The sequence below is a fragment of the Carcharodon carcharias genome, chromosome 33, assembly GCF_017639515.1.
Source record: "Carcharodon carcharias isolate sCarCar2 chromosome 33, sCarCar2.pri, whole genome shotgun sequence".
Taxonomy (NCBI): domain Eukaryota; kingdom Metazoa; phylum Chordata; class Chondrichthyes; order Lamniformes; family Lamnidae; genus Carcharodon; species Carcharodon carcharias.
The window spans coordinates 855,416-867,506 of NC_054499.1; the positions used below are offsets into that span (position 1 = coordinate 855,416).

General features: G+C 48.3%; 1 non-coding gene across 1 annotated transcript; it reads right to left on the reverse strand.

Annotated features, from left to right (window-relative positions):
- Nucleotides 1-3,323: 3,323 nt before the first annotated feature.
- Nucleotides 3,324-3,405, reverse strand: trnal-uag. The gene has a single exon. It is a non-coding gene; the product is annotated as a tRNA-Leu (tRNA).
- Between the last annotated feature and the right edge of the window lie 8,686 nt (nt 3,406-12,091).

Sequence of the window (12,091 nt, forward strand, 5' to 3'; positions counted from 1 at the left end):
GAGTAAATTTTTAAGTAGGTTTTATAACGTGGACACCCGATTAGCTTAAACAGCAGGCATATTATAACTAGCATGAAAATTTTAAAGTAAATTAGTTAGAAGTATTTTTTTTACCTGATTACCTTGAACTTGCAATTAGATCTATCCGATATTTTATCATAAAATGAATATTCAGCGGAAAATCATGGGAAAACGTAATAACTTACAGCAGTTTGATAAATTAAAGGTACCCTTGACTTTGCCGTCTAGCCTGAAGCATGTTTGAGGTCTATTTCTAAATAGTACGCACAAAATACTGGAAACACTCGGCCCTGTTTGTGAAGTGAACAGACATGTTGTCAGTTATTGTACCGACCTTTCGCTAGAACTGAAAACAGTTACAGACGAACAAAGTTTAGAAATGGGAGGAGAAAATGTACTTGCAGGAAAATAAGTGAACCCGCAAAGTGTTTAAATAGAACAAGTATGTAGATCACACACCAACACTAACAGAAACCGCCCACAGCCACTTCCTGAAAACGCTATTACATAAGAACATAATAGGAGTAGGCCATTCGGCCCCTCCAACCTGTTCCACCATTCAATAAGATCTTAGAAAAACCCAACAGGTCTAACAGCATCTGTGAAGAGAAAAAACAGAGTTAACGTTCTAGTCCGTATGACTTCTTCAGAGCGGGAAGAAGAGTTCATATGGACTCGAAACGTTAACTCTGTTTTTCACTCCACAGATGCTGTCAGACCTGTTGGGTTTTTCCAGCATTTTCTGTTTTGGTTTCAGATTTCCAGCATCCACAGTATTTTGCTTTTATCATGGCCGACCTGTTTGTGTTTCGATTTCCACATTCCCATCTAACCCCGATAACCTTTGATCCCCTTGCCTAACAAGAATCTATCTACCTCTGCCTTAAAAATATTCAATGACCCCGCCTCCACCACATTCTGAGGCAGAGAGTTCCAAAGTTGCAGAACCCTCTGAGAGAAAAAAAATCTCCTCATCTCTGTCCTAAAAGGGCGACCCCTAATGTTAAAACAGTGCCCCTAGTCCTGGACTCACCCACAAGAGGAAACATCCTTTCCACGACCACCTTGTCAAAGCCATTCAGGATCTTGTAAACTTCAATCAAATCACCCCTCACTCTTCTAAACTTAGTGGAAACAAGCCCAGTCTGTCCAACCTTTCATCATAAGACAACCCACTCATTCCAGGTATCAATCTATTCAGTACCAATATTCCATACACAATTCATAAAGTTTAGATATTTGCAATATTTTTGCTAAGGTTTTCATTTGATGAAGCAACATCATAGTTTAATTAAGAAAAATGATTTAACTGACAATTAAAAACACAGAGCCAAGTGAGCAGCAAGGCATTTGAGAAAAAGAGGCAGGTTATGATAGAAATTTAATTCTGAAGTAACTTCATCATCAGCCCTTAAACTGAGAATATCCACACAATACGAACAATAAATTGCACGTTTAAGATAGTAAAATCTCTCACAATGTTTCAGCAAAGCTGAAAAAAATGCGCACCAACTGAAAGAAGAAAGATTAGGAAGAGTAATAAAAAATCATGGCAAAAGAGGTGGTTATTAAGAGGGTATTATGAGGAATAAAGATCATGAGGAGGCCATTGAGCATCGCGATCTTGTGCTGCCACTCAGTCAGATCATGGCTGATTTCCACCTTGACTCCATTTACCCAACTTTTCTCTTAACTAAGCAAAAAAGATCATCTCAGCCTTCAAAATGTCAATTGTCCCAACATCCACAGATTTTTAGAGAGAGAATTCCAGACTTCAACTAACATAGGAGCATAGAAAAATGCTTCTTCATTTCACCCCTAAATGACTTGGCTCTAATTTTAAGATTATGCCCCCCTTATACTGGACCCCAGACCCACCCCTCACCCCCCCCCCCCCCCCCACCCACCCCATGGAGGAAATCGTTTTCCTGTGGATACATAATTCCAAACATTTAGTATATTCACCCCTCATTTTTGTAAATTTAAAGGAATACAAGTTGAGTTACAAAACTTGTTTTCATAATTTAACTAGCCGAGTTGCTTTTGCAGAAGCAGGTACTGACACAGCAGGCCAGACCTGTCCCTCTGTGCTGTAATCATTCCATGATTCTATGAGATCAGAGAAAAAATGGTACGACATGGGTCTTGGAATGATATTGCACACAGTAGAGAGCAGTTATCAAGGGCCTTAGCGATAAGTTCTGCACTTTGACCTGACATATCTCCACACCACACATCACTCTTAAGTGGAAGTACATTTAAATGACACTTTAGGATTTAGGGAACAATAACAAATTTATGTTAAAACTTTAAAAACATTTTTGTTTTATATTCACTTATCTGATCTACTATACCTTGAATATAAAGCTAAAGTCCATATTAAATGGTGAGGGGAATCGACAGGTGTTATTGCAGAGCGGCTCTGAAGAAGGGTCATACGGACTCGAAATGTTAACTTTGTTTCTTTCTCCACAGATGCTGTCAGACCTGCTGAGTTTTGCCAGCGTTTTCTGTTTTTGAATCCAGGGCGGTGTTGCCTGGGTGCTAGGCTCAGGAATGTCACTGAGTGGCTGAAAGCGCTCTTGCAGGGAGATAGGGGGGTGGTGTGCAGGGGCAGTAGGTGGAGGTGAAGAGCTCGCGGCTGTGGTTCATATCGGTACCAACAGCCAATCATTGAAATAGGATTTTTAGGGGACCAGGGCAGAAACTTGCAAAGGGGCACAAAACTTGGAAGTGTTGTGAACTGTGAGAAGGATAGTGATAAGTGCTCACTTTCCACAGATATCATTTGATAATCATCGGAATCGACATCCTGGCCCATCCCAAGCACAGTGAGTTCATTGTAAAACTCCAGCCTTTACTCGGGCAGAAATCAGGCAAATCAGCCGAGCACAGATTAGGATGTTGAAAGATGTAAAAAACAAAAAAACTGCGGATGCTGGAAATCCAAAACAAAAACAAAAACAGAATTACCTGGAAAAACTCAGCAGGTCTGGCAGCATCGACAGAGAAGAAAAGAGTTGACGTTTCGAGTCCTCATGACCCTTCTGTCGAAGGGGACTCGAAACGTCAACTCTTTTCTTCTCCGCCGATGCTGCCAGAGCTGCTGAGTTTTCCCAGGTAATTCTGTTTTTGTTTTTGTGTGGAAAGATGTAGCTCATTAGCAGCTTAGACAGCGCTTCGGCTAATTCATTTTAGATGCAGTAAAAGCTAAAAATGACGCAATATTGCTTTTGCAGACAACACGTGGTTACTAAAACCGATCAGTAGAGCAGAACTTGCAACTGCAGAAAATAGCCTTCTGGCAGCGGTGGGATTCGAACCCACGCCTCCGAGGAGACTGGAGCCTAAATCCAGCGCCTTAGACCGCTCGGCCACGCTACCAATATAAAAATTCGCAGAGCGTTTTATATTCATTGTATTCAGATACTGTTCTGAAAAAATATCTCAGGCTGTAATTGATCGAAATATGAGTTATACTTTTTGCTTCAGTGAGGGGATCAAGGGCCATTAATTACTGGTTTAAAATGAGCTGCTATATTTCACTGATTTAATTGCTGAATTCATTACGGGACATGTTTGTAAATCAAATAATATTAAGGATAAGTGAATCAAAGAACGGCTGCAGCATTCGGTCTATCGTAACCGTACCGGCTCTCTGCAATTGCAATTCACCTAGTCCCACTCGCCAAAGTTTTCTCCAATGCCCTGCAAATATTTTGCTTCACTGAATTTTCCAATTCCCTTTGACTAAATGTGCCGCCACCACATTTTCAGGCAGCCCATTCGAGATCCGCACTAACCGCACGCTGTGTAAAAAAGGTTCCCACTGGAGGCTCTCCTTCTGTCATTCATCTTAAATCGGTGCTCTCTGCTTCTCTGCCAGCAATGCAAACAGTTTCTCACCAACATATCGACAAGATCGGTTGAGTATTTTCTGCCTTTATTTGAGATCTCCAACATCCGCAGTATTTTGCTATTGTATGAACATCACCCTATCCACTCTGACCAGGCCCTCATAATTTTAAACACCTTTCAAGTCTAATCCAGATGCTGCTCCCCAGGCAGAATAGCCACAGCTCCTCAAATCTTTTCTTTTTAATTCATTCATGGGATGCAAGTGTCACTGGCTGGGCCAGCATTTATTGCCCATCCCTAGTTGCCTCTTGAGAAGGTGGTGGTGAGCTGCCTTCTTGAACCGCTGCAGTCCCTGTGGTGTAGGTACACCCACAGTGCTGTTAGGAAGGGAGTTCCAGGATTTTGACCCAGTGACAGTGAAGGAACGGCCGATATATTTCCAAGTCAGGATGGTGAGTGACTTGGAGGGGAACTTCCAGGTGGTGGTGTTCCCATGCGTCTGCTGCCCTTGTCTTTCTAGATGGTAGTGGCCGTGTGTTTGGAAGGTGCTGTCTTCGGAGCCTTGGTGAATTCCTGCAGTGTATCTTGTACATTGTAAACACTGCTGCTACTGTGCATCGGTGGTGGAGGGAGTGAATATTTAAGGTGGTGGATGGGGTGCCAGTTAAGTGGGCTGCTTTGTCCTGGATGGTGTCAAGCTTCTTGTGTGTTGTGGGAGCTGCACTCATCCAGGCAGGTGGGGAGTATTCCATCACACTCCTGACTTGTGCCATGTAGATGGTGGACAGGCTTTGGGGAGTCAGGAGGTGAGTTACACCTTGCAGAGGTCCTAGCCTCTGACCTGCTCTTGTAGCCACAGTATTTATATGGCTAGTCCAGTTCAGTTTCTGGTGAATTGTAACCTCCCAGGATGTTGATAGTGGGGGATTCAGTGATGGTCCATTGAATGTCAAGGGGTTATGGTTAGGTTCTTTCTTGTTGGAGATGGCCATTGCCTGGCACTTGTGTGGTGTGAATGTTACTTGCCACTTGTCAGCCCAAGCCTGGATATTGTCCAGGTCTTGCTGCATTTGGACATGGACTGCTTCAGTGTCTGAGGAGTCACGAATGGTGCTGAACATTGTGCAGTCATCAGCAAACATCCCCACTTCTGACCTTATGATGGAAGGAAGGTCATTGATGAAGCAGCTGAAGATGGTTGGGCCGAGGACACTACCCTGAGGAACTCCTGCAGTGATGTCCTGGAGCTGAGATGACTGACCTCCAACAGCCACAACCATCTTCCTTTGTGCTCAGTATGACTTAAACCAGTGGAGAGTTTTCCCCCTGATTCCCATTGACCCCAGTAGTTTTGCTAGGGCTCCTTGATGCCACACTCGGTCAAATACGGCCTTGATGTCAAGAACAGTCACTCTCACCTCACCTCCGGAGTTCAGCTCTTTCATCCATGTTTGGGCCAAGGCTGTACTGTGGCCAAGAGCTTTTGACACTGGCGGAACCCAAACTGAGTGTCAGTGAGCAGGTTATTGCTGCTTGATAGCTCTGTTGATGACACTCCATCACTTAGCTGATGATCGAGAGTAGACTGATGATTTGGTAATTGGCTGGGCTGTTCTAGCTGGACTGGATCACCTTGGCTAGGGGCACGGCAAGTTCTGGGGCACAAGTCTTCAGTACTATTGTTGGAATATTGTCAGGGCACAGGGCCTTTGCAGTATCCAGTGCCTTCAGCTATTTCTTGATATCATGTGGGGTGAATTGAATTGGCTGATGACTGGCATTTGTGATGCTGGGGACCTCTGGAGGAGGCCGAGGTGGATCACCCACTTGGTACTTCTGGCTGAAGATTATTGCAAATGTTTCAGCTTTATCCTTTGCATTGATGTGTTGGGCTCCTCCAGCATTGAGGATGGGGATATCTCTGAAGCCTCCTCCTCCAGTGAGTTGTTTAATTATCCACCACCATTCACAACTGGATGTGACAGGAATGCAGAGCTTAGATCTGATCCATTAGTTGTGGGCTCATTTAGCTCTGTCTAACACTTGATGCTTCTGCTGTGTGGCATGCAAGTAGTCCTTTGTTGTAGCTTCACCAGGTTGACACCTCAATTTTAGCTCCTGGCATGCTCTCTTGCACTCTTCATTCAACCAGGGTTCATCCCTGGCTTGATGGTAATGGTAGAGTGGGGGATATGGCGGGCCATGAGGTTACAGATTGTGTTTGAGTACAATTCTGCTGCAGCTGATGGCCCACAGTGCCTCATGGATGCCCCAGTCTTGAGTTGCTAGATCTGTTCAAAATCTATCCCATTCAGCACAGTGGTAGTGCCACACAACACGATGGAGGGTATCCTCAATGTGAGGGTCGGACTGTCTCCACAATGACTGTGCAGTAGTCACTCCTACCGATACTGTCTTGGGTAGATGAATCTGCGATTGTAGATTGGTGAGGATGAGGTCAAGTAGATTTTTCCCTCTTGTTGGCTCCATCACCAGCTGTTGCAGACTCAGAATAGCAGCTAAGTCCTTTAGGATTTGGCCCCCTCAGTCAGTAGTGGTGCTACTGAGCCACTCTTGGTGATGGACATTGAAGTCCCCCATCCAGAGTACATTCTGTGCCCTTTCCACCCTCAATGTTTCCTCCAAGTGATGTTCAACATGGAGACTGATTCATCAGCTGAGGGAGGGCAGGACGTGATATTCAGCAGGAGGTTTCCTTGCCCATGTATGACCTGATGCCATGAGACTTCATGGGGTCCAGAGTCGATGCTGATGACTCCCAAGGCAACTCCCACCCAATTGTATACAACTGTGCCGCCACCTCTGGGATGTCCTCCCAGGGCTGGTGATGGTGGTGTCTGGGACATTATTTGTAAGATATTATTCCGTGAGGATGATTATGTCAGCTGTTGCTTGACTAGTCTGTGAGACAGCTGTCCCAATTTTGGCACAACCCCCAGACCAGTGCCCAGGTCGATGCTGGGTGGTCCGTCCAGTTTCATCCCTTTTTATAGACTTTGTAGCAGTTTGATAAAACTGAATGGCTTGCTCGGCCATTTCAGAGGGCAGTTAAAAGTCAGCAACATTGCTGTGGGTCTGGAGTCACGTGGCCAGAGCCATGAAGGCCAGAGCCAGTAATGATGGAAGATTCCCTTCCCTAAAAGGCATTACTGAACCAGGTGTTTTTTTTTTAACAACAACTGCTTCATGGCTGCCATTAGTCTAGTTTTTAATTCCAGATTTATTAATTGGATTGAAATTCCACCAGCTGCCATGGTGGGATTTGAACCTGTGCCCCCAGAGCGTTAGCCTGGGTCTTTGGATTACTCATCCAGTGACAGAAGTATGGACCATTGGAGTGAATGTCCACAGGTCCCTGAAGATTACAGGGCAGGTCGATAATGTAGTTAAGAAGGTGTATGGAATCTTTTCCTTTATTAGCCAAGGCTTGGACTATAAGAGCAGGGAGGTTATACTGAACTACATAAAACATTAGTTAGGCCACAACTTGAATACTGTCTGCAGTTCTGGTCACATTACAGAAAGGATGTGATTGCATTCGAGAGGGTACAGGGGAGATTTACCAGGATGTTGCCAGGACTGGAAAATTGCAGCTATGAGGAAAGATTGGATAGGCTGGGGCTGTTCTCCATGGGATAGAGGAGGCTGAGGGGAGATCTGATTGGGACAGAGGAGGCTGAGGGGAGATCTGATTGGGACAGAGGAGGCTGAGGGGAGTTCTGATTGGGACAGAGGAGGCTGAGGGGAGATCTGATTGGGAGAGAGGAGGCTGAGGGGAGATCTGATTGGGAGAGAGGAGGCTGAGGGGAGATCTGATTGGGACAGAGGAGGCTGAAGGGAGATCTGATTGGGACAGAGGAGGCTGAGGGGAGATCTGATTGGAAGAGAGGAGGCTGAGGGGAGATCTGATTGGGACAGAGGAGGCTGAGGGGAGATCTGATTGGGACAGAGGAGGCTGAGGGGAGACAGAGGAGACTGAGGGGAGATCTGATTGGGACAGAGGAGGCTGAGGGGAGACAGAGGAGACTGAGGGGAGATCTGATTGGGACAGAGGAGACTGAGGGGAGATCTGATTGGGAGACAGAGGAGGCTGAGGGGAGATCTGATTGGGAGAGAGGAGGCTGAGGGGAGATCTGATTGGGACAGAGGAGGCTGAGGGGAGATCTGATTGAGACAGAGGAGACTGAGGGGAGATCTGATTGGGACAGAGGAGGCTGAGGGGAGATCTGATTGGGACAGAGGAAGCTGAGGGGAGACAGAGGAGGCTGAGGCGAGATCTGATTGGGACAGAGGAGGCTGAGGGGAGATCTGATTGGGACAGAGGAGGCTGAGGGGAGATCTGATTGAGACAGAGGAGACTGAGGGGAGATCTGATTGGGACAGAGGAGGCTGAGGGGAGATCTGATTGAGACAGAGGAGACTGAGGGGAGATCTGATTGGGACAGAGGAGGCTGAGGGGAGATCTGATTGAGACAGAGGAGACTGAGGGGAGATCTGATTGGGACAGAGGAGGCTGAGGGGAGATCTGATTGGGACAGAGGAGGCTGAGGGGAGACAGAGGAGGCTGAGGCGAGATCTGATTGGGACAGAGGAGGCTGAGGGGAGATCTGATTGGGACAGAGGAGGCTGAGGGGAGATCTGATTGAGACAGAGGAGACTGAGCGGAGATCTGATTGGGACAGAGGAGGCTGAGGGGAGATCTGATTGGGACAGAGGAGGCTGAGGGGAGACAGAGGAGGCTGAGGCAAGATCTGATTGGGAGAGAGGAGGCTGAGGGGAGATCTGATTGGGACAGAGGAGGCTGAGGGGAGATCTGATTGGGACAGAGGAGGCTGAGGGGAGATCTGATTGAGATGTACAACATTGTGAGCGGCCTGGATAGAATGGGTGGCAAGGGCCAATTTACATTAGCAGAGAGGTCAGTGACTAGGAGGCATAGATTTAAAGTGATTGGTAGAAATATTGGAGGAGAGGTAAGGTGATAGGGATCCGAAACTCTGCCTGAAAGAGACAGGAAACCTCAACTCATTTAAAGGATGTCTGGATGATCTCTTGAATTCTTGTAACCTGAAAGGCTACGGACCAAGTGTGGAAAACGGGATTAGGCTGGGGGTCTCCTGGCCGGCACAGACACAGTGGGCAGAGTGGCCTCTTCTCTGCTGAAAATGTTTCTACATTTCCCAAGTTTTCTAAATATCAGAAAAGGAGGAATGTGCAGATAGGTGAGGGAGTAGCAGAACGTGGCTTGCTCCTTAGGAGAGTCTCATGGACATGATCTCCTGGGCTGTGACAATTCCACTATCAACAGCAGGAGCGTGAGTGGCCCTGGGTGAAAACAGTTCACAGAGAGAGTGAACAAAGAGCGGGAGTTTACCTGTGAGGGAGTGGAGTTTACCTGTGAGGGAGCGGAGTTTACCTGTGAGGGAGCGGAGTTTTCCTGTGAGGGAGCGGAGTTTACCTGTGAGGGAGCGGAGTTTACCTGTGAGGGAGCGGAGTTTTCCTGTGAGGGAGTGGAGTTTACCTGTGAGGGAGTGGAGTTTACCTGTGAGGGAGCGGAGTTTACCTGTGAGGGAGCGGAGTTTACCTGTGAGGGAGCGGAGTTTACCTGTGAGGGAGTGGAGTTTACCTGTGAGGGAGCGGAGTTTACCTGTGAGGGAGTGGAGTTTACCTGTGAGGGAGCGGAGATTACCTGTGAGGGAGCGGAGAGGGTGTATAAAGAGCAGGAGTGGAGTTTACCTGTGAGGGAGTGGAGTTTACCTGTGAGGGAGCGGAGTTTACCTGTGAGGGAGCGGAGTTTACCTGTGAGGGAGCGGAGTTTACCTGTGAGGGAGTGGAGTTTACCTGTGAGGGAGCGGAGTTTACCTGTGAGGGAGTGGAGTTTACCTGTGAGGGAGTGGAGCGGCTGTATAAAGAGCAGGAGTGGAGTTTACCTGTGAGGGAGCGGAGTTTACCTGTGAGGGAGCGGAGTTTACCTGTGAGGGAGCGGAGAGGGTGTATAAAGAGCAGGAGTGGAGTTTACCTGTGAGGGAGTGGAGTTTACCTGTGAGGGAGCGGAGTTTACCTGTGAGGGAGCGGAGTTTACCTGTGAGGGAGCGGAGTTTACCTGTGAGGGAGCGGAGTTTACCTGTGAGGGAGTGGAGTTTACCTGTGAGGGAGCGGAGTTTACCTGTGAGGGAGCGGAGTTTACCTGTGAGGGAGAGGAGTTTACCTGTGAGGGAGTGGAGTTTACCTGTGAGGGAGTGGAGTTTACCTGTGAGGGAGCGGAGTTTACCTGTGAGGGAGCGGAGTTTACCTGGGAGGGAGCGGAGTTTACCTGTGAGGGAGCGGAGTTTACCTGTGAGGGAGCGGAGTTTACATGTGAGGGAGTGGAGTTTACATGTGAGGGAGCGGAGTTTACCTGTGAGGGAGCGGAGTTTACCTGTGAGGGAGCGGAGTTTACCTGTGAGGGAGTGGAGAGGGTGTATAAAGAGCAGGAGTGGAGTTTACCTGTCAGGGAGTGGAGTTTACCTGTGAGGGAGCGGAGTTTACCTGTGAGGGAGCGGAGTTTACCTGTGAGGGAGTGGAGATTACCTGTGAGGGAGCGGAGTTTACCTGTGAGGGAGCGGAGTTTACCTGTGAGGGAGCGGAGTTTACCTGTGAGGGAGTGGAGATTACCTGTTAGGGAGCGGAGTTTACCTGTGAGGGAGCGGAGTTTACCTGTGAGGGAGCGGAGTTTACCTGTGAGAGAGCGGAGTTTACCTGTGAGGTAGCGGAGTTTACCAGTGAGGGAGTGGAGAGGGTGTATAAAGAGCAGGAGTGGAGTTTACCTGTGAGGGAGTGGAGATTACCTGTGAGGGAGCGGAGTTTACCTGTGAGGGAGCGGAGTTTACCTGTGAGGGAGCGGAGTTTACCTGTGAGGGAGTGGAGAGGGTGTATAAAGAGCAGGAGTGGAGTTTACCTGTGAGGGAGCGGAGTTTACCTGTGAGGGAGTGGAGTTTAACTGTGAGGGAGCGGAGTTTACCTGTGAGGGAGCGGAGTTTACCTGTGAGGGAGCGGAGTTTACCTGTGAGGGAGCGGAGCGGCTGTATAAAGAGCAGGAGTGGAGTTTACCTGTGAGGGAGCGGAGTTTACGTGTGAGGGAGTGGAGTTTACCTGTGAGGGAGCGGAGTTTACCTGTGAGGGAGCGGAGTTTAACTGTGAGGGAGCTGAGTGGAGTTTACCTGTGAGGGAGCGGAGTTTACCTGTGAGGGAGTGGAGAGGGTGTATAAAGAGCAGGAGTGGAGTTTACCTGTGAGGGAGCGGAGTTTACCTGTGAGGGAGCGGAGTTTACCTGTGAGGGAGCGGAGCGGCTGTATAAAGCGCAGGAGTGGAGTTTACCTGTGAGGGAGCGGAGTTTACCTGTGAGGGAGTGGAGTTTACCTGTGAGGGAGTGGAGTTTACCTGTGAGGGAGTGGAGTTTACCTGTGAGGGAGTGGAGAGGGTGTATAAAGAGCAGGAGTGGAGTTTACCTGTGAGGGAGCGGAGTTTACCTGTGAGGGAGTGGAGTTTACCTGTGAGGGAGCGGAGTTTACCTGTGAGGGAGCGGAGTTTACCTGTGAGGGAGCAGAGTTTACCTGTGAGGGAGCGGAGTTTACCTGTGAGGGAGCGGAGCGGCTGTATAAAGAGCAGGAGTGGAGTTTACCTGTGAGGGAGTGGAGTTTACCTGTGAGGGAGCGGAGTTTACCTGTGAGGGAGCGGAGTTTACCTGTGAGGGAGTGGAGATTACCTGTTAGGGAGCGGAGTTTACCTGTGAGGGAGCGGAGTTTACCTGTGAGGGAGCGGAGTTTACCTGTGAGGGAGTGGAGAGGGTGTATAAAGAGCAGGAGTGGAGTTTACCTGTGAGGGAGTGGAGATTACCTGTGAGGGAGCGGAGTTTACCTGTGAGGGAGCGGAGTTTACCTGTGAGGGAGCGGAGTTTACCTGTGAGGGAGCGGAGCGGCTGTATAAAGAGCAGGAGTGGAGTTTACCTGTGAGGGAGTGGAGTTTACCTGTGAGGGAGTGGAGTTTACCTGTGAGGGAGTGGAGTTTACCTGTGAGGGAGTGGAGTTTACCTGTGAGGGAGCGGAGAGGCTGTATAAAGAGCAGGAGTGGAGTTTACCTGTGAGGGAGTGGAGTTTACCTGTGAGGGAGCGGAGTTTACCTGTGAGGGAGCGGAGTTTACCTGTGAGGGAGC